General features: G+C 46.0%; 1 long non-coding RNA gene across 1 annotated transcript; it reads left to right on the plus strand.

Annotated features, from left to right (window-relative positions):
• The first annotated feature begins 1,001 nt into the window (after positions 1-1,001).
• Positions 1,002-21,207, plus strand: LOC143990110 (uncharacterized). Its single transcript, XR_013277162.1, has 2 exons — positions 1,002-1,293; positions 20,385-21,207. It is a non-coding gene; the product is annotated as an uncharacterized LOC143990110 (long non-coding RNA).
• The last annotated feature ends 1,467 nt before the right edge of the window (positions 21,208-22,674 follow it).

Consider the following 22,674-nt stretch of genomic DNA (forward strand, 5'->3'; position numbering starts at 1 on the left):
TCTATTAGAGCAGACCTTTAGGAGGTTTGAGATAATGTGTAACGGGTCAAATAAGTAAAATAGGAAGATGACGACTGCACCAATTTTTTTCACTGGTGACAAGGTCCCTATATCGCAACAGCATAATTCGGGGTATACTGTAATTCTCAAGAAAACAAGCATTTAAACAAATTAAAGTTATAAAAAGAATAGCTAAACTGATATTAAGATAATAATGTAATTTACAGATCGTTATAAATAGGATGATATGTACGGGAGAAATAGTGATCCTCTCACACATACCAAAACTCTCTACACACTGCTTTAAAGTATCTAACAAAGTAACATTCATCTACCCACTCAGTGAAAAATTACCTCAGTTGGCATGGAAACTCTATTAGCATTTAAATGAAGAAGGTCCAAGCCAACTGCAACTCACTGAGAACACAATTAACCCTTTAACTCACAAATTAAGTTATTGATGTTTCTCATAATTGCAAAAGAAATTATCAAAAACTATGCATATGGTCATATGGTGGTTTAAATGCAAGACACATGTGGGAGGAGCTACAAAAAGTATATGGGAAAGACCATCTAAGGCTCCATGCACACTGGGTGTTTTTTTTTTTTTTTTTTTTTGTGTTTTTTTCTGCCAGAAAGCTTCAATCAGGAAAACAAAGCAGAAGAGTTTTTTGTTTCCTGCTTCCTAATGTTGAGCTCAAAATATGCCTGTAATCATCCCAATGTGCACGGACACATAGGCAGTGGCGGCCCGTCTATAGGGGGCGCCCGGGCGCCCCCCCCCCCCCCCTCCTGTGTAGTCAAAAAAGAAAAATGTTTTTTAAAACTGCACCTTTAAGAAAAAAAGTCCTTTAACATAGTGCACTGTGTAAGAGCGCCGGACACAGTGCACTATGGAAGCGCCACGTCAATGCAATCACAAGACTGCAGACGTGGCGCTTCATTTGCGGGCTTTTATCCCGCCTTGGGGCTCTTTCCGAAGTGCCACTAGCTTCCGCCCGGCGCTCATAGTATCTAGTACTATGGCCCGGCGGTTTGATTGACATCTGACTCAGATGTCACTTCCTGTTTTCGCTCACACCGCAGGAGAGGAGAGAGGGCACAGTCAGCAAAGTAAGTGCTGCTGTGCTCCGGGGGGAGTATCTGTAACACATTTGTTTTATTTATTTTTTTATTATCAGTGCCTATGGAGTGACAGCAGCATTTTTAATCTCCAACTTTACTTCCCTAAGACCGGTCACGATCACAGTGAGTGTATGGAACGGCCAGCAGCAGTGGATGTCATGGATCACAGTAAGTTTTTGTGTAACGGCAGCCTCAGATAAGACTGTGAGAGTAAGGGATGGGAAAAAGTGCACTGTGTCTGTGTTACTGTCTTACTTTCTCCACTCCCCCCCCCCCCCCCCCAACCTCCCTGCTTGGAATGTGTGTCTGTGCTGGAAGACTCATACTTGGCTGTGAGGGGACTGTGAACAAGTCCTGAGGAGGGGGGTGGGGGTTGTACATGTCTGCCTGTGTGTGTGCTACATGGAGACATGGGAGGAAGCTGACTGCATGCTAAGATACCCCTCCCCCACTGTATACACAGCATGTCACAGTACACAGTCCCTGACCTGGTCACCAGTGGGCACCTGGCAGCATTTGATGACACAGTGGCTGCGTTTGGGCACAGAGGCTGCGTTTGGGCACAGTGGGTGCGTTTGGGCATGGTGGGTGCATGGTGGGTGCGTTTGGGCATGGTGGGTGCGTTTGGGCACGGTGGATGCGTTTGATGGCACAGTGGCTGTGTTTGAGCACAGTGGATGCGTTTGGGCACATCGGCTGCATTTGGGCTCAGTGGCTGCGTTTGGGCACCGTGGATGCGCTTGATGGCACAGTGGCTGTGTTTGGGCACAGTGGCTGCGTTTGGGCATGGTGGATGCATTTTATGGCACGGTGGTTGTGTGTGATGGCACGGTGGATGCGTTTGATGGCACAGTGGGTGCGTTTGGGCACGGTGGATGCGTTTGATGGCACAGTGGCTGCATTTGGGCACGGTGGATGCATTTGATGGCACAGTGGCTGCGTTTGATGACAGTGGCTGCGTTTGATGACATATGGCCAGCATTAGTAGCCTCTAAAGCCTAGTACACACGGGCTGAATGTCAATTCTATAGAACTGTCCAACATTCAGCCCGTGTGTACTGCAGCTGGTCTAACAGATGCCAGCCATTTGGCCGCCTTCTGTTGAAGGGGCATGACCGAAAAAGGTCTGCTGTTTGGCGCCCACAGACTGGAGTGTTCTGGGGGGGGGGGGGGAGTGGGGCGGAAGCCCCCCCGTCACAACACAATAGCACAGCGGGAGAGATTGCTGTACTAAAATTGGATAATTAGTACAGCGACTCCTGAGTTTTTATGACCACAACAATGGTAATATATAGCTTAAAATATGTGAATATTTTGCATGCAAAAAGACAAGACACTGAAAAGCAAGCAGCAGAAGTTGAAAAGCTAGACTGAATCATCAAAAACAACAAAAGGACAAAAGTGTAAGGCTCCATTAACACCTGGGTATTCTGAATCGCAGACAAAATCACTGCGATTCATAGTCTCGGCAAAATGTGTTTGCGATGCCATTTCTTCTCAACGGCACCCTAAACGCAGTGTGATTTTGCGGGACGCATGTCACCCGAAAGAAGAACTATGCGCAATATGTCATGCGACAATTGCTCCAAAATCGCACCATGTTTGGGGTGGCATTGAGAAATAATGGCATTGCAAATGCGTTGCACGTTTTACCATGCTCAGGTGTAAATGGAGCCTCAGGGAAAAAATACAAGATTCTTTGGATACTGAGTGTGCCTTTGTGCTTCACCCCAAAGAGAGTGCTTCATCATTTTCACCTGGTGCACTGATTCTGAATTTATGATCACTGTTCACTGAAACTTTCTTCACTTAGCTTGATTAATGCAAGACAGAAAGAATTACAGAAAATACAGTGCCTTGCGAAAGTATTCAGCCCCCTTGAACTTTTCAACCTTTTGCCACATTTCAGGCTTCAAACATAAAGATATAAAATTAATTTTTTTTGTGAAGAATCACCAACAAGTGTGAAGTGGAAAAAAATCTATTGGATAATTTAAACTTTTTTAGCAAATAAAAAACTGAAAAGTGGTGCATGCAAAATTATTCGGCCCCTTTACTTTCAGTGCAGCAAACTCACTCCAGAAGTTCAGCGAGGATCTCTGAATGATCCAATGTTGACTGATGGTGATAAATAGAATCCACCTGTGTGTAATCAAGTCTCTGTATAAATGCACCTGCTCTGTGATAGTCTCAGGGTTCTGTTGAAAGCGCAGAGAGCATCATGAAGACCAAGAAACACACCAGGCAGGTCCGTAATACTGTTGTGGAGAAGTTTAAAGCCGGATTTGGATACAAAAAGATTTCCCAAGCTTTAAACATCCCAAGGAGCACTGTGCAAGCGATCATTTTGAAATGGAAGGAGTATCAGACCACTGCAAATCTACCAAGACCTGGCTGTCCCTCTAAACTTTCAGCTCAGACAAGGAGAAGACTGATCAGAGATGCAGCCAACAGGCCCATGATCACTCTGGATGAACTGCAGAGAACTACAGCTGAGGTGGGAGAGTCTGTCCATAGGACAACAATCAGTCGTACACTGCACAAATCTGGCCTTTATGGAAGAGTGGCAAGAAGAAAGCCATTTCTCAAAGATATCCATAAAAAGTGTCATCTAAAGTTTGCCACAAGCCACCTGGGAGACACACCAAACATGTGGAAGAAGGTGCTCTGGTCAGATGAAACCAAAATCGAACATTTTGCCCACAATGCAAAACGATATGTTTGGCGTAAAAGCAACACAGCTCATCACCCTCAACACACCATCCCCACTGTCAAACATGGTGGTGGCAGCATCATGGTTTGGGCCTGCTTTTCTTAAGCAGGGAAAGGGAAGATGATTAAAATTGAGGGGAAGATGGATGCAGCCAAATACAGGACCATTCTGGATGAAAACCTGTTGGAGTCTGCAAAAGACCTGAAACTGGGACGAAGATTTATCTTCCAACAAGACAATGATCCCAAACATACAGCAAAATCTACAAAGGAATGGTCCACAAATAAACGTATCCAGGTGTTAGAATGGCCAAGTCAAAGTCCAGACCTGAATCCAATCGAGAATCTGTGGAAAGAGCTGAAAACGCTGTTCACAAACGCTCTCCATCCAACCTCACTGAGCTCGAGCTGTTTTGCAAGGAAGAATGGGCAAGAATTTCAGTCTCTCGATGCAAAACTGATAGAGACATACCCCAAGCGACTTGCAGCTGTAATTGCAGCAAAAGGTGGCTCTACAAAGTATTAACGCAATGAATAATTTTGCACGCCCCACTTTTCATTTTTTTATTAGTTAAAAAAGTTTCAAAAATCCAATAGATTTCGTTCCACTTCACAATTGTGTCCCACTTGTTGGTGATTCTTCACAAAAAATAAACATTTTATATCTTTATGTTTGAAGCCTGAAATGTGGCAAAAGGTTGAAAAGTTCAAGGGGGCCGAATACTTTCGCAAGGCACTGTATGTGTTCTCAGGACTAAGACAAGGTTATCTACACTTCCCTCTATCTTAAACAGTCACCAGAAAAATACCCAACACAGAGGTACTAAACTGTATGTTCCTACCCATAAAATGAACTTATTGTCAGTAAAGAAGCTCAACATGCAAGGAATTTTACTGAAATTCAGAGATCATAACTGTATAAATACAAAAAGAAGCAACATACTAACTAGAGGAAAAAAGGAAGTTAAACTGTGTCAGCAGGAGTGCAGTGAAGTGGTTAACACTGGCAAAAAAGAAAACAACTTCTGAACTATATTCGCCCCTTTACACTGTCCTCTTGTAGAGACCCTGAAACTGCTAACATGCCAGGGGCATAAACATTTACCTATGCAGACAAATAATTCAAGTGTACCAACTGCATAAAGAGAAAAAAAGATCAGGATTTTTTTTTCCCAAAAGCAGCAACAGCAGAGGCCAAGAGCCCCTTGACTCAATTCACTTAGATCTACACCGACCAGCCCTAACATTTTGACCACTGAGAGGTAAAATGAATAACTTTGATTATCTCTTAATAAGGGCATCTGAACATGGGTGGAATATATTAGGCAGCAAGTGAACATGTCATCTTAAGAGCCGGTTCACACAGGGGCGCCTCAGATCCGACTTCAGGTCGCCCCTAGTCGCCTCAGGTCGGACAACATGTAAAAATCTATGTAAGTGAATGAGAGCCATCTTAATGCACACTACTGAAGTCGCTCCGACTTTAGAAAAGGTTCCTGTACTACTTCAATTCGACTTGTAGGTGACTGGTACCCATTGATTTCAATGGAGGTCGTCTCCAAGTCGGATCTCCGCCTATACGGAGGCGACTGACAAAATTATCAGCTCTCAAGAGGGAAGTCCACGCCAAATTTATTCGAAAAATTTGGCGTGGGTTCCCCCTCCGAGAGCATACCAGGCCCTTAGGTCTGGTATGAATTCTATGGGGAACCCCCTACACCGAAAAAAACGGTGTGGGGTCCCCCCCAGATACATACCAGACCCTTATCCGAGCACGCTACCCGGCCGGCCAGGAAAGGGGGTGGGGACGAGCGAGCGCCCCCCCCCTCCTGAGCCGTACCAGGCCACGTGCCCTCAACATGGGGGGGGTGCCTTGGGAAAGGGGGGCCGCGCGCCCCCCCACCCCAAAACACCTTGTCCCCATGTTGATGAGGACAAGGGCCTCTTCCCGAAAACCCTGGCCGTTGGTTGTCTGTGGGCGGGGGGCTTATCGGAATCCCGGAGCCCTTTAATAAGGGGGCCCCCGGATACCGGCCCCCCCACCCTATGTGAATGAGTATGGGGTACAATGTACCCCTACCCATTCACCTGTAAAAAAAAGTTTAAAAAAACACAACACACAAGGGTTAAAATAGTTTATTGCACAGCTCCGGGGGTCTTCTGTCCGTCTTCGGGGGTCTTGTCGCCGGACTCCTCCACTATCTTCTGCTAGCTCTTTTGCTAGCGGAGGAGCCTGGCTTTCTTCTTCACCGCCGCCCTCTTCTTCCGACTTCGGGGGTCTTGTCCCCCTCTTCGGGGGTCTTGTCCCCCTCTTCAGTTCTTCTTGCCGGGCCACCGCGCCTTCTTCTAGCTCTTTTACAGGCGGTGGCCCGATCCCGGAGGATGTCTCCGCCCATTATGATGTCACAGTCCCAGAGGATGCTGGGACTGTGACATCATAATGGGCGGGGACATCATCCGGTGATGTCCCTATATAAGTCGCCGCACGCCGCGTCCCTGTCATTGTGACCGGAGGCAGCGACGTGGCAACATCTGAAGAGAGGAGGAGAAGAAGAGAAGAACAGAAGACGGCGACAACGGCGACAGAAGATTGGGCCACGGCCTGTAAAAGAGCTAGAAGAAGGCGCGGTGGCCCGGCAAGAAGAACTGAAGAGGGGGACAAGACCCCCGGATAGGGGGACAAGACCCCCGAAGTCAGAAGAAGAGGGCGGCGGCGAAGAAGAAAGACGGTTTTCTCCGCTAGCAAAAGAGCTAGCAGAAGATAGTGGAGGAGTCCGGCGAAAAGACCCCCGAAGACGGACAGAAGACCCCCGGAGCTGTGCAATAAACTATTTTAACCCTTGTGTGTTGTGTTTTTTTTAACTTTTTTTTTACAGGTGAATGGGTAGGGGTACATTGTACCCCATACTCATTCACATAGGGTGGGGGGGCCGGTATCCGGGGGCCCCCTTATTAAAGGGCTCCCGGATTCCGATAAGGCCCCCGCCCGCAGACCCCGACAACCAACGGCCAGGGTTGTCGGGAAGAGGCCCTTGTCCTCATCAACATGGGGACAAGGTGTTTTGGGGTGGGGGGGCTGGGCGACCGCCCTTCCCTAAGGCACCCCCCCATGTTGAGGGCATGTGACCGGAGGCAGCGACGTGGCAACATCTGAAGAGAAGAACAGAAGACGGCGACTGAAGACCGGGCCACCGCCTGTAAAAGAGCTAGAAGAAGGCGCGGTGGCCCGGCAAGAAGAACCGAAGAGGGGGACAAGACCCCCGAAGAGGGGGACAAGACCCCCGAAGTCAGAAGAAGAGGGCGGCGGTGAAGAAGAAAGCCAGGCTCCTCCGCTAGCAAAAGAGCTAGCAGAAGATAGCGGAGGAGTCCGGCGAGAAGACCCCCGAAGACGGACAGAAGACCCCCGGAGCTGTGCAATAAAATGGAAAATTTATATCAAATACTTACTGTAATTTTCCTTTCCTGATGGACTCCATGGCAGCCTACGTATGGGTTAATCCCGCCTCTCATACCTCATAGGACCCCACTCCCATAAATCTTTGCTTCTGAACAGAGACTGTGTTCTGTAACTTAGCCTACTCCAGCAAATGGGAGGGAACTCCTGCTGCCATGGAGTCCATCAGGAAAGGAAAATTACGGTAAGTATTTGATATAAATTTTCCGTTTTCCTGACAGACTCCATGGCAGCCTACGTATGGGAAATAACTAGCCATACACACCCGGGTGGGAAATTGCTGGTTAACAGAAAAAAAGGTTTAATTGGCACCGTCAACAGATAAGACACGTAAACCAAAATTAACCGAAGATAAAGAAGCCGGCTCAACACAATAATGTGTCATAAAGGTATTAATTGATGACCATGAGGCCGCTTTGCAGATCACTTCTAGAGAAACATGACGAGCAGCCGCCCATGATGTTGAAACGCTCCTGGTAGAATGAGCTGTCACCGCCTCTGGAGGAGCCAAACCCTTAGCTTTATAAGCCCCTTGAATAGCCTGAACAATCCAAGCTGCAATGGTTCTTGAAGAAGCACACAATCCCTTATTCTTTCCATGGAAGTAAACAAAGAGATGGTCAGAAGTCCGAAAGGGAGCTGTGGTTTCTAAGTATTGTTTTAGAACTTCTCTAACATCTAAAGGATGAATGTTAGAATCTTCGGAAATCCGAAAAGTAGGAAGAACAATCTCCTGGTTCTCATGAAATACAGATGTGACCTTAGGATTTGACCCTAACATGGGAACCAAGACCACACGATCCAGAAAGAACGTCAGAAAGGGTTCTTTGCAACCCAGAGAGCTGATCTCGGAGACCCTCTTGGCCGATGTTATGGCCACCAGGAAGGCAGCTTTGAGAGAAAGAGCCTTGATAGATGATTGAACCATATGCTCAGGCCTTTCCTCTGAAAAGAAATCCAGGACAAAAGGAAGATCCCACTTGGAGAATCTTGGTTTTTTCTGGGGTCTGAGTCTTATTGCTCACTTGAAAAACTGTCTGATAAGACGGTGTTTGGCCCAGGAGAAGCCAGTAAATGCAGAAATTGCTGAAATTTGAACTCGTAAGGAACTCACTGATAGTGATAGGTCTAGTCCTGTCTGTAGGAAACCCAAAATGTCTTGACTCTTCGGATCACTACAGGAACTGCCAGCAGAAGAAATATAGTCAGCAAACTTCGCCCAGATTCTTTGATAGACCTTATTAGTACCTGGCCTTCTAGCATTCAGTAGAGTAGCGATAGCAGTACTTGGACACCCTAATGCTTCCAACCTTCCCCTTTCAAGAACCAGACCATCAGATGAAGATGGGACGGGCATGGGTGAAGAGATGTTCCCTGTAGCAGGAGATCTGCCCTGGAAGGGAGAGGAACTGGATCCCGAAAACTCAGCTGCATTAGGAGCGGAAACCACGGCCTGTTGGGCCAAAATGGAGCAACTGTCACCACCTTGACTTTCTCCCACCTGAGTCTTGAAAGGAATCACAGGATGACCGGAACTGGGGGAAAGGCATAAGCTGTGCGAAACCTCCATTGATCCGTCAGTGCATCCATACCGAAGGCCTGGGGACAACGACACCTCGTATAATATTTCTCCAGCTTGAAATTGCACAGGGAGGCAAACAGGTCCACTTCTGGCAAGATCCCCAGAGACAGAATCCATGTGAATATCTCGGGATGGAGAGACCACTCGTTGTTGTCCAGGGAGAACCTTGAGAAAAAGTCCGCCTGGACATTCTGAATTCCGGGGAGGTAAACCGCCGTCAGATTTGCCAAGTTCATCTGAGCCCAAGACATGATCGGGCTTACTTCCTTCAGCAGAGAGAGACTGCGGGTGCCTCCTTGTCTCTTGATATAAGATACTGCTGTCGTGTTGTGCAGCCTTAGGAGAACCGAGGTCCCCGAAATCAGGTGAGGAAAAGCTTGAAGAGCACGGAGAGCAGCACGAAGCTCTAGAACATTTAAAACTATGTCTCGGGCTGGAAATTCCCATACGCCCTGGGCTATTTCTGACAGACACAGGGCGCCCCAGCCCCTGTTTCTGGCGTCCGTCGTTACCGTGATCCAAGAGACGGGAGCTATGGAATGGCAATTGAGGAGGTTCTTTCGTTGGAGCCACCAGAAGAGACTCTCCCACATGGAGGGGGTTATCCTGACCAGGTGGTCTCGAGACCTCTGGTCCCTGGTCCCATTGTAGAAGAAAACCCTTCTGAAAGGGACGCATCCTCCATTGTGCCCACTTTATCATGGGGTCTGTGGATACCATCGTGCCAATTATCTTGAGGCACTGCGAGGCTCTGAGAAGAGGAGAATGCAATGCAAGCTGAATCCTGTCTCGGATCACTGGAATTTTCTCCACCGGCAGGGAAATGGTACTTTTTACCGTGTTGAACTGGGCTCCGAGAAAAATCAGAGACTGAGTTGGATCCAAATTACTTTTTTCCCCGTTCAACAGCCAACCGAATTCCGTGAGTGTAGAGATGACTTGAGTTCAATGTAACAGCAGCTGTTCTCTGTCTTGGGAAAGCAACAGTAGATCGTCTAGGTAATGGTGTAATCGTATACCTTTGATCCTGATTAGTGCTACTACAGCCAGTAAGAGCTTCGAAAACACTTGAGGCGATGTTGTAAGCCCGAACGGGAGACATACAAATTGAAGGTGTAATTGACCCACTGCGAACCGAAGGTACTTCTGAAACTCTTTTGCGATCGGAACATGCAAATGAGCATCCTTCAAGTCTATGGAAATCAACCAGTCACCTGGTTGTATTGACTGACGTATTGTTAGTAATGTCTCCATCTTGAATTTTTCCTTCTTGATGAAGGAGTTCAGATGCGTTAAGTCGATGACTGGTCTCCAGGAGCCATTCTTTTTGAGGACCATAAAAAGGGAGGAGTAGACCCCTTGAAATCTCTCCTTGGTTGGGACCGGAATGGCAGCACCTTGGCCCAACAGGGAGTCTGTGTAAGAGTACCTTTCTTTTTTCTTCCACTAGTGGTAGGATTGTAGGAACAAACTGATAAATGGGCGGACTGTTGAACACCCAAGAATGACCTGAGGAGACCGTCTTGACAGTCCAATAGTCTTGAATCGAGGCTGCCCAGACGTGCCGGAAATGGAGTAGCCGAGCCCCTACTTGCTCCGTCTGGACAGGCCCCATATCAAAAGGACTTAGAAGTCTCTCGACCCCCTGATGTAGTTGACTTAGAAGATTTTTGGCCTGAAGACTGAGTTCTTCTCCAGTTCTTCCTAAATTCTCGACCAGGTCTGTAACGGCGAGCATCTCTAGCACGCTCCTGTTCTTGTCTGGGCTGAACTTTCCTCTGATTCAAGAGGTGACGATCCTGGGGTAAGAACCCTGATTTACCTCCAGTAGCATGGGTAATGGCAAAATCAAGCTTATTCCCGAAGAGGGAGGACCCCTCAAAGGGAATCTTACACCATGCCTGCTTAGAGGCAGGATCTGCAACCCACGGACGAAGCCACAAAGCGCGCTTCGCAGTAACTGAGGAGAACATGACACGTGCCACTAGGCGGATAATATCAAGGGATGCTTCTCCTAAAAAGACTGATGCTAACTTCAGTTCATGTACTGGTGAACTCCGGATAAGTTCTTCCGAAACGCTTCCCAAAGCCGCACCAACATCATCCGTCCAAGACTCCATGGCTTTAGACAATGCTGCAAGAGCCAGAGCTGGCTTACAGGCCATGCCTGCAGTGATATAAATACGCTTTAGTTCGGTGTCAATCTTCCTCTCTAAACCATCCTTGAACAAAACGATATCTTCAAGAGGGAGTGTAACATGCCTGAGCAGACGCATTAGTGCCGCATCAATAAGAGGGGCTGAATCCAGATATTTAACGTCTTCACTTTTAAACGGGTACATTTTGGCAATCTTGGAAATCAAGGAGTTCTTCCTCTCCACTTTTCCCCATTCTTCTGAAATAATCTCCCCGAGCTCACCCAAGAAGGGGAAATTCGGGTGATCCTTCTTAAGGTGTTTAAAGTACTTCCTCTGTTTAGAGGGTGTTTCAACTGGCTCTTCCCATTTTAGAGCATCCTTGACCACTCTGCCCAGCTGCGGAACAAGAGAAAAGTCGAAACCTGCAGTTGATTCATCAATCTCACTGTCTGAAGACTCACTTGGAGAGACACTGTGTCTGGAGGGACCCGGAATTACAGGGTCTGCGTCTACATCGACTAGAGCTGTAACGGAAGGAGGATTAAACATCCGATCAGACTCTGCTTTGTTCAGAGACTCTTGAACCACCTTCCTGACCAATGCTTCCACTTGCTGGTCTCCGGCTCCTCTTTCCTTCATAGCTCTAGAATAACAAGACTCACAGAGAGATTTACCCTCTGGAACGTAAGTTTTACAACCCCAGCAGGCTTTCTCTGAGCGGCTGGAACGGTGGGTTGAATGACGACCAGATCCAGATCTTGACCTATCTTTATGGTGTCTGGAGGGTGATCTAGAGCGTCTAGAACTTGACGTAGAATGACGATGTTGTAACCTAGACTGGTCAGTATCTTTGCGTGCCGACAAATGACGTTCAGACCTAGAAGGGCTAAATAGAGAAGAAAAAGACTACAGCAAGAAAAAAAAAGTAATTACCCAAAATAAAACCAGCAGAAAGAAAATAATATTCCTACTTGCAGCATAAGGGTTGGCCACTGGGGGGCGATGATACATCCATAATAAAAAAGTCTGTATGCTGGAGAGATTCGAAAACACCATAAGCATCCAACAGGAATCAAATAGTAGAGCTTACTGGCGAACAGAACATACCTCCAAGCAAGACACACAGCACACCGGGAAGCCACCGTTCTCCCGCAGAGCAATCCCAACCATAGCTGTATCTGACAGCTATTTAAATGTTAGCGCCGATGGTGACGTCACCACGCCCCCTGGGGTCAGTCAGCGGAGTTTGCGCGCATGCGCGATCACTGCTGTCTTCCAAAAACTGCGTACGTTCGGACCAAGCCTTGATCCGAACGAGGCACGTGCCTGCGCAGAACGAACGGAAGAGGCGGAGGACTGGAACGCAGATGCGCTCCAGCCGCCATACATACCAAGAAATAAAAAAAAAAGATGACAAACAACACACAAAAACAGGCTGCCATAATGATAAATGATTAAATCAATATGATACCGCCACGGCACGATCCCGATCCATCCTGACTGGGGGTACTCCACCCACTGCACGAACGGAACATCAAAACAGAGGCCTCCTGCTAATAGCAAAGGATGTATGGCCAAATTGCCGCTTGCCTGCCAATGGCAGGTTAGTAAGCTCTTCATGGCATCGCATATATCGCCCGTCTCCACCCGGCTAATAGCTGGGACTGCTGGAATCCATAACCACCATCAGGATCTTCATGCAAACAGGACTGGACCGGAACTCTTCATAAGGTAAGCAAACACCTTGGTCCTAGGAGGAGGACAAAAAAGGAACACAGTCTCTGTTCAGAAGCAAAGATTTATGGGAGTGGGGTCCTATGAGGTATGAGAGGCGGGATTAACCCATACGTAGGCTGCCATGGAGTCTGTCAGGAAACTATTTTAACCCTTGTGTGTTGTGTTGTGTTTTTTTTTACTTTTTCTTACAGGTGAATGGGTAGGGGTACATTGTACCCCATACTCATTCACATAGGGTGGGGGGCCGGTATCCGGGGGCCCCCTTATTAAAGGGGACTCCCGGATTCCGATAAGCCCCCCGCCCGCAGACCCCGACAACCAACGGCCAGGGTTGTCAGGAAGAGGCCCTTGTCCTCATCAACATGGGGACAAGGTGCTTTGGGGTGGGGGGCCGCGCGCCCCCCCCTTCCCCAAGGCACCCCCCATGTTGAGGGCATGCGGCCTGGTACGGCTCAGGGGGGGGGGGCGCTCGCTCGCCCCCCACCTCTTTCCTGGCCGGCCGGGTAGCGTGCTCGGATAAGGGTCTAGTGTGTATCTGGGGGGGACCCCCACACCGTTTTTTTTCGGCATAGGGGGTTCCCCTTAGAATCCATACCAGACCTAAGGGCCTGGTATGCTCTCGGAGGGGGAACCCATGCCATTTTTTTTTAATTTGGCGTGGAGTTCCCCCTTCAGAGCTCATTATCTGATTGGCCACGCAAAAGTCGCCTGGGGAGACTTAAAGTTGTGTTGTAAGTCGCCCCAGGTCGTGTTCAAGTCGTCTGCAAGCTACCTCAAAAAGTCGTCCTGGAAGTCGTGTCGCCCCTGTGTGAACCGGCTCTTAAAGTTGATGTGTTTAAAGCAAACAAAATGGGAAAGTGAAAGGATATGAGTGACTTTGAGAAGGGACAAATTGTAATGGCCAAGGCTCATTGATTTACATGGCAACTGAATGCTGGCCTGTGCAATCCTTTGCAATGAGCAAGGCAAGGCAAGGAACAATTCTCTCATTAAATTAATCAGATGTCTGAGGCTATATAGAAAATGGTATACAACTGTAACAACAAGCTAACCGATCCCTTTGGTGGAAATTAGCATCAAAATTTGGGCGGCACAGTGGTGTAGTAGGTGGCACTCTCCCCTAGCAGTAAAAAGGGTTGCTGGTTTAAATCCCAACCACAATCCTACCTGCCTGGAGTTTGCATGTTCTCCCTGTGCCTACGTGGGTTTCCTTCTGGGTACTCCGGTTTCCTCCCACACTCCAAAAACATGCTGGTAGGTTAATTGGCTTCTGTCCAAAATAAATAATAAATTGGCCCTAGTATATGAATGTGAGTTTGGGACATTGGATTGTGGGCTCCTTGAGGGTAGGGTGCGATGTATGTGTGGAGCGCTGTGAAAATTGACGTCGCTATATGGGTACCTTAAATAAATAATGAAATAATAGATGAGCAACTTAATTAGACTTTGTGTATAGGGATAGGGACAATTGTAGACACTCACTCAGCTTAAACTAGATATACTGGTGTCTTTATTCAACCTTACTAACTATGTAACAATCTATGCCAGTGTTTCTCAACTCCAGTCTTCAAGGCGCCCCAACAGGTCATGTTTTCAGGATTTGCCTCAGATGAACGGATGTGGTACTAAGGCAGTGAAACTGATCAAATCACCTGCAAAATAATGGACAGCCTGAAATCATGACCTGTTGGGGCACCTTGAGGACTGGAGTTGAGAAATACTGATCCATATAATGTGCATACAACATGTATATGTGGCTCTGACAACATATCACTTACTGTACATACATAAATTCATATGATTTTAAGGTTCACTTAATTATATGTCTTACCTTTACCCCTATACACTATTATGAATTGAGCATAGAACTAAAATATTTGTTAGATGATATATGAATGCGCTTACCCCTTCCAGGGGGTGTGTGGGATAACCCCACATTGAAGAACTTGTCATGTCATTTTGCTATTTAACCGCTTCCAGACCAGCCACCGCAGTTTTACTGTGGCAGGCTGGCTCCCCTGCGTGAAGTCACGTTACTGTACGTGATCTTGTGAGGTCTGGATAACAGGCGCACGCACCCGCTGCAGAGCGGGGGTACCAATGCCGATGGAAGCGATGACCGCCGACCAACAGCGATCGTGACCCAGTGGACACAGAACAGGGATGAGTGTGTGTAAACACATACTTCCATGTTCTGTTCTGACAGGAGTGACAGATCATGTGTTCCTATTAGCTAGGAACCACAATCTGTCACTTCCTATATTTAGTCCCTCCCCCTTCAGTTAGAATCACCTCGCAGGGAACATAGTTAACCCCTTCACTGCCAGTGACATTTTTTTAATGCCAATGGTTCCCAAAATGTGTCAAAATTGTCCGATGTGTGTGCCATAATGTCGCAGTCATGATAAAAATCGCAGATCGCTGCCATTACTAGTTAAATAAAAAAATATTAATAAAAATGCTATAAATCTATCCCCTATTTTGTAGACGCTATAACTTTTGCGCAAACCAATCAATATACGCTTATTGCAATTTTTTTTACCAAAAATATTTAGAAGAATACATATTGGCCTAAACTGAGGAAAAAAAAATAGTTTTTTTATATATTTTTGGGGAATATTTATTATAGCAAAAAGTAAAAAATAATGCGTTTTTTTCAAAATTGTTGCTCTTTTTCTGTTTATAGCACAAAAAATAAAAACCGCAGAGGCGATCAAATACCACCAAAAGAAAGCTCTATTTGTGGGGAAAAAAGGACGTAAATTTTGTTTGGGTACAACGTCGTCACAACCACACAGTTGTCAGTTAAAGCGGCGCAGTGCTGAATCGCAAAAAGTGCTCTGGTCAGGAAGGGGGTAAATTCTTTCAGGGCTGAAGCTGGTAAGAGGGATGAGAGTAATGGTCTTGGCTCTGAGGTAGAGGTTCAACCTTGAGATGTGTTAGCCTATTGGGTCTTCACCACCTGCCCCAGATTTTGATGTACTATGGACTGAACAATGCTGTACCATGTGATGGGTAGGGATGGGCCAAACGGTTCACACCAGAAAATTTGGACCCAAATAACGACCCCATTAAAGTCAATGGGATCCAAAAATCAAAAGTGCTCATTTTGAAGTCTTAAACCCCATACACACTATCAGATTTTCTGCTGATTTTTTCCATCAGATTTACCAAAACCATATAATATGAGGTCAAACCTTAGGCCGCGTACACACGCGGGGACTGTTCGCTCAACTTTGTCCGCTGAACAGTGTTTCGGCGGACAGTCCGCTCGTGTGTGGGCTTTCAGCGGACAGTTTCAGCGGACAGTCTGCTGAACAAAGTTTTTCGGAAATTCCGAAAAACTGTCCGCTGAAACTTTGTTTCAGCGAACAGTCCCCTCGTGTGTAGGCTTGTTCGTCAAACTAAGTTCCGCGCATGCTCAGAAAGGATTTACACGCCAAAGTTTGCATTGCAGTGTATAGGACGTCGTATTTTTCGTCCCGTCGTACGTGCCGTTCACGTCATCACGCACGGTTTCAGTGGACTGTTCGTTCGTCGTGTGTGGGCAAGTCCGTCCATGCTAATTTTGAGCGGACTGTCCGCTGAAACTGTTTGACGGACAAAGTTGAGCGAACAGTCCCCGCGTGTGTACGCGGCCTTAGGGGTTTCAATGTGTATGCAATCAGGCAGGCCCTTGTACTACATGGTTTTGGTAAACCTGAAGGAAAAAATCATCAGACAATCTGATAGTGTGTATGGAGCTTTATATGCAAGTAATTGGGCATACAATGTTTATAGGGGCCCGGGTCCTGTCCTGGGGGACGTGTATCAATTAAAAAAAGAGTGTTAAAAATGTCATTTTTAAATGAGAAGTGAAAGCATAACAATTCCTTCCAATATAGTGCCTGGGGGTCCCCTTAGTCTACCTGTAAAGTGGCAGATCTGTACCATGTCTAAAATCTGCTGCAGCAATAATTGCATTTATAAAACCAAAAAAATAAACTTTCCCTGCAAGCTGCCTTTATTTTGTTCAGCAACAGCTGGGGATCCAGTGTGTATGATGAGGCCACAATGTAGTGCAACGGGAACAAGATTAGAGAATTTTTGGATACATTTTGGTGTCACTTTGACTTTGGATAGAAGTAACGGGTGCGTAAAAATTGGTCTTTGGATGTTGGTGGCGCCTTCCCACCATAACCCTATAGAGCAGGGATATTCAATTAGCGGACCTCCAGCTGTTGCAGAACTACAAGTGAGGCATAGCAAGACTCTGACAACCACAAGCATGACACTCAGAGGCAGAGGCATGATGGGAGTTGTAGTATTGAAACAGCTGGAGGTCCGCTAATTGCATATCCCTGCTATAGAGGTACTCTTGAAAGCAAGAACTGGCCTTGCTGTAAAAATTGCAATGATTTATATGCACTTGGCAAATAACCCTACAGAGGTGCTCTTGATAAAGGCAAAAAGAATTGCAGTGATATGCATATGGTTGGTGTTTTTGCCACATTTGATGTGCCTGAGACACAGTTTGCAGATAGCAACAGTGCAATCTGCTGCAGGAGTGCTGATTAAGGCCCAGACAGCTGAGCTTTGGGTGGGCCGGGAGATAACAGCTGCAGAATGTGATGGAATAGGGTAGCTGCTCTCTACTCTTTCTTGATGTCGGGCTCCTTGGGGTTGTGCTGCCTCACCTTCAGTTTTCTCCTCTGCTTTATCTGGCACCCAAGTTGCTTCAGTGACCTCATCATTTCAATCATTACCCCTGGAGACAACTTGGCAATACGCTGCGGCTTGGAGAACATGAATGCCAATTTGTCTACCAGTGTTCCTCCCTCTCTCTAGGCTCATGTTCCTATCACTCTCAACCTCAGAACCAACATCTGAATCCAGTAATGGTTGGGCATCATCAAGGTGCAAGTGGCTGATGCTGTGGTCAAATAACTCAGCTGACTCCTCAATGGCTGATGCTGGGGCTATGGCAGGAATAGATGTGGACAAAGAGGCAGGTTTAACCACTCTGGCAACTGCAGGGGACTGCACACTTGTCTGACAGAGGATGAGGAAGGTTTAGTAAGCCAGTCCAACACCTCCTCTGCATGCTGTGGCTGGATAGCATGGGCAAACTCACTAAACAGAGGAAATTATGCCCTGCCTGGGGACTGGCCACCACATCAACCTTTATCTGTGGACACATTTGTTGCTGGACCCCTTACCCCTCACTGCAAGGGAATGTCTGCCTCTACTTGTTGTCCTCCCAGACATTATTGGGGGGGGAGGGGGCGGTGCTTATAAGCAAATGTAAAGAAGAAGTTGAAATCTGTATGTAGATACACTTTAATCAATGTAAAGAGGTATTTGATGCACTTTAAAATTGAGTACTCACACTACTACAATACTGCAATATAATGCGCCAAATATACAGTGATGTACAGAACTATATGGCATTAAACTGGCAGTAATGCACACAAAAGTAAAAGGCGTTAAACTGGCAGTAACACACAAACCTATACGGTGTTAAACTGGCATTAACGCACACAGAACTATATGGAATTAAACTGATAGTAACGCACGCAAAACTGTGTGGCGTTAAACTAGCAGTAACGTACACAGAAGTAAATGCCATTAAACTGGCAGTAACGCAATCAAATAGACAGTGTTCAACCATCACTGAGCTGTCCTTACTCTACAGTAATGTATGTATAAATGACATGGTCACACTACACTACAGTGAAACCATCTGAGCTGTCCCTACTCTAGCTGCACACTGTGTAAAGCTGAATGATGGTCCTCCTCACTACACTCACACTATCCCTAGACTGACACTAAACTAATATTCTAAACTGACAATTTAAGCAAAATAGCATAGTATATTACACTAACCTAATAGCACTGGACAGAGCCCTGTTCCATCTCTCTGCACACCAAAATCACACTGAAAGTGCCTGCCATTGAAAGAATACTTTTATACTGTGGGGCGGGAATGAGCCATGATTGGATAAAGTCATGATGACAGTGTCCAATCATGACTCTGACAGTGCTCTGTGCCATGCTTGGCTGAAGCTTTCACTGCTTCAGCCAATTAGGGCTTGCAATGCACTGTTCAGCGCCGCAATGCATTGTGGTTGGTTCAGGGGGGGGGGGGGCGAACGAACGCTTGAACAACTCGTTTGTTCGGCTGGCCGTCAAACGTCTGAACATCTAAAGTTTGGCCCAATGCTCGGGCCAAACCATTCGCCCATCTTTAGTGATGAGCTTTAACTCAATTGTGAGTATAATACTTACCATTTTTTAATGATAAAATTATGGTTTTAGGATATTGCACTAGGTCGGTGTGCCCTCTCTTTCTTTTTCAGATTCTCTATGGGGGTTTAGGTCAGGCGAGTCTGCTGGTCAATAAAGCACAGTGATATCATGATCATTAAACCAAGTATTGGTACTTTTGGCAGTATGGGCAGGTGGCAAGTCCTGCTAGAAAATGAAATCAGTATCTCCATAAAGCTAGCGACTTGGCACCCACCCACACTGCCAAAAGTACCAATACCTGGTTTAATGATCATAGTATCACTGTGCTTGATTGGCCAACAAACTTGCCTGACCTAAACCCCATAGAGAATCTGTGAAGTATTATCAAGAGAAAGATGAGAAACACTAGACCCAACAATGCAGAAGAGCTGAAGGTCGCTATCAAAGCAACCTGAGCTTCCATAACAACTCAGTAGTGCCATGGGCTGATCGTCTCCATGCCACATCACATTGATGCAGTAATTCATGCAAAAGGAACCCCGGCCAAGTATTGAGGGCATACTATACTGTTAATGGACATCATTTTCAGTATGCAAAGATGTGTTAAAAATCCCTTTTATTTTATTAGTCTCATGTAATATTTACATTTTCTGAGATACTGAATATTGGGTATTCACTAGCTGTAAGCCATAATCATACATTTTTTTTAAAAAAATGCTTGAAATATATCTCTCTGTGTGTAACACATCTATATAAAATATGAGTTTCACTTTTTTAATTGAGTTACTGAAATAAATGAACTTTTTGATGATATTCAAATTTTTTTGAGATGCACCTGAATGTGAGCCAAGCACATATGCAAGAATTGACATTTGACATGGGGGTTTCCATATACCAAAAGCCTACAGAATGCCTCCAGGTTGCCATATTGCAGTAAATTTGATAGTAATTTAGAACAGCTGCAGTTTAAAAAGGAAAGGCAATTTTCAATGACATTACATTACAATATGGCTTGTGTAGCAATTGTATATGCCATATTATGTTTTTCTATTTGCTTTTTTTTTTTTTTAAATCTCACACAGTTTTTCCACCAACACAAACTGTGGCAACCAATACAGACTCATTAAAATTCCCCTAGTCTCAGCTGTATGGAAATAAGTATGGTTCAGTGAGCTGGTGTTCCCCTTAGTTAATTACCCCTTACCTCTTCATAAAAAAGCAGTTAGAATGCTGCAGAACAATACAATGAGCTAAAACAGTGACCGTAATTGAAGAAAAAATGTTTTGTCTAAAAATGTTTCTTCTGCCGTGTGCGAAGGTGAAAAAGTGTACAATCAATATCAGCAGTGTAATTCTGTCGGCAGTTTTTGAATACATGACATTTCTTTTTTTTTTTTTCTGCACACAGGGGGTGTGTAGGCACCAGAATGTGCAGGAAAAACAAGTATTTCAAAGGAAAGCGTGTGACCTGGAAATAAGGAGAAGAAAGTAATTCATCTTTGCATTCAGCTTTTTTTTAAATTCTATTAATACCATATTCTTTGTAGAAAAAATGCAAAACTTTAACTGCTTGAATTCCAGGCAGTGTTGCCAACTGTCAGTATTTTTACTGTCAGCCAGTAAAAAACAGACAATTTTCTCCTACCAGTAAATGCCAGTAAAAATAAAAGGTTGCCAGAAAAAGATATGGTCGAGTGCCTGCTACAGTGTGATCAGGCAGCTCTGGTGGACGCAGTGCCTGAGCATGTCGTGTGATATCATGGTGCAATGGAGCCAAGCAGAGCAGTCAAAGCCTTGTGCGTGGGTCTGCGGTATGGGAGCAAGGCAGGCTGGGACCGGGACCATCAGTGCTATTTGGACTGGAGTGGGCTGGAGGGACCACTTGGCTTGGAAAGAGACTGTCACTGTGGCTCAGGAGAAGACATGTTGTGACAGTGAGATATCATCTTTGCTGCTGCACACTGCTGTCAGTGTCACTATGAGAGTCAGTTTCATGTGTGTGTGCCTGCCCATTCTAATTTCTTGCACTCCTGTCTCCTGTCCCTGAGCTACTTACTATATTGAATTTAAAATAAGAAATATGTTTTTTTGCGTTTTTATTATCTACCTTAAATTATATTGCTAATTACAAATTGTATTTGTAGCCTAAATACTCAAAATTGTACTTAAAACTGTATTTTTGTAACTTTTGGAAATTCCAGTAAAAACCTGGCTGTGCCAGTAAATTTTGAGTGTTGTGTCAGTATATTGCAATCTTGTAGGTTGGCAGCACTGATTTAAAGATGTTAATGAATGGTCTAAGGATAGCCAGTGGTCAAACCTATGTTACAAAAAAGGTGCTAAATGAAAAAAAACAAAGTGTAAACACCAGTTATTTTTTTTTTTAATGTTCAGGTTGTGAAGACTTCAATTCAGGAACCACTATCATCGGAAGAGAAAGTGATGTGGAATCCAATATTTTACAGTTGCCACTGGAGTGGAGGCACAGGGGATATCTTTCCATAGGAGTTTTTTCTTGTTGAAAACGTCTAGAGGAATTTTTGGAAGATTTTCACTAAGGCCCTATTCACATGCACACCCCAGTAATTAGGTACAGGAGCATGGTCCTGCCCCCGCTGCCAGCAGTCTGTCAAACTCCAGAGGAGACTGGCACCTGCTGCTTCTGGCCGCTACAACAAAGGATGATTACGCCTAGTGCAGTATGCACCCATGGATGAATGCCCAACATGCAGACTGCTTGTCAGAGTTTGACAGGCTGCTGACAGAGGGGGTTGGTGGTGTGGCTTTGCTTTCCACTTGCACCTTAATGCAAGAGGTCTATGCACCGGGCCTAAACACCAAGTGTGCATGAGGCCTTACTTGCTGTTGTGTGCAGACATAAACAGCATTGCAATCTTCACAAGGGTTCTAAGCAAAAACTAAAAATCTGTTTTGGCTGGAGTTAAATATAAAATATGCAGGGGAGAGAATGTGTCAAGAGAATAATTGTTGCTGATTCTTTTCCATAATTTTTGATTTTTTTTAAAAATCGAAATAAAAGGCAAAACACAAGTATGGTGACCTAGGTACAGCGTTAGGTGTACAAAGCATATCAGAGAGTATAGGTATAACTGTAGATTAGGCAACCAATAAAAGAACAGTGAGGCCGCGTACACACGCGGGGACTGTTTGCTCAACTTTGTCCGCTGAACAGTGTTTCAGCGGACAGTCCGCTCGTGTGTGGGTTTTGAGCGGACAGTTTCAGCGGACAGTTTGACGAACAAAGTTTTTCGGAAATCCCGAAAAACTGTCCGCTGAAACTTGGTTTGAGCGGACAGTCCGCCCGTGTGTGGGCCAGTCCGCTGTACTTTCGAAATGAGCGGACTGTTCCCGCCCGGAGAAAAGTCCGCTCATTTCGAGCGCGTGTCCAGGTAGGCGGGGCCCGCGACGGAGACGTCGCGGGCTCCGCCGCCTGGAATGGACTTAAAGGGGAAGCCCAACGGCGAAAAAAATCGGCGTGGGGGTCCCCCCAAGTCCACAACAGACCCTTGTCCGAGCACGCTACCCGGCCGGCCAGGAAAGGGGGGCGAGCGAGCGCTCCCCCCCTCCTGAGCCGTACCAGGCCGCGTGCCCTCAACATGGGGGGTGCCTTGGTGAAGGGGGGGCCACGCGGCCCCCCCACCCCAAAGCACCTTGTCCCCATGTTGATGAGGACAAGG

This window comes from Lithobates pipiens, unplaced genomic scaffold (genome assembly GCF_037356315.1).
Source record: "Lithobates pipiens isolate NorthernLeopardFrog02 unplaced genomic scaffold, aLitPip1_a1.2 Scaffold_18, whole genome shotgun sequence".
NCBI classification, from domain to species: Eukaryota; Metazoa; Chordata; class Amphibia; order Anura; family Ranidae; genus Lithobates; species Lithobates pipiens.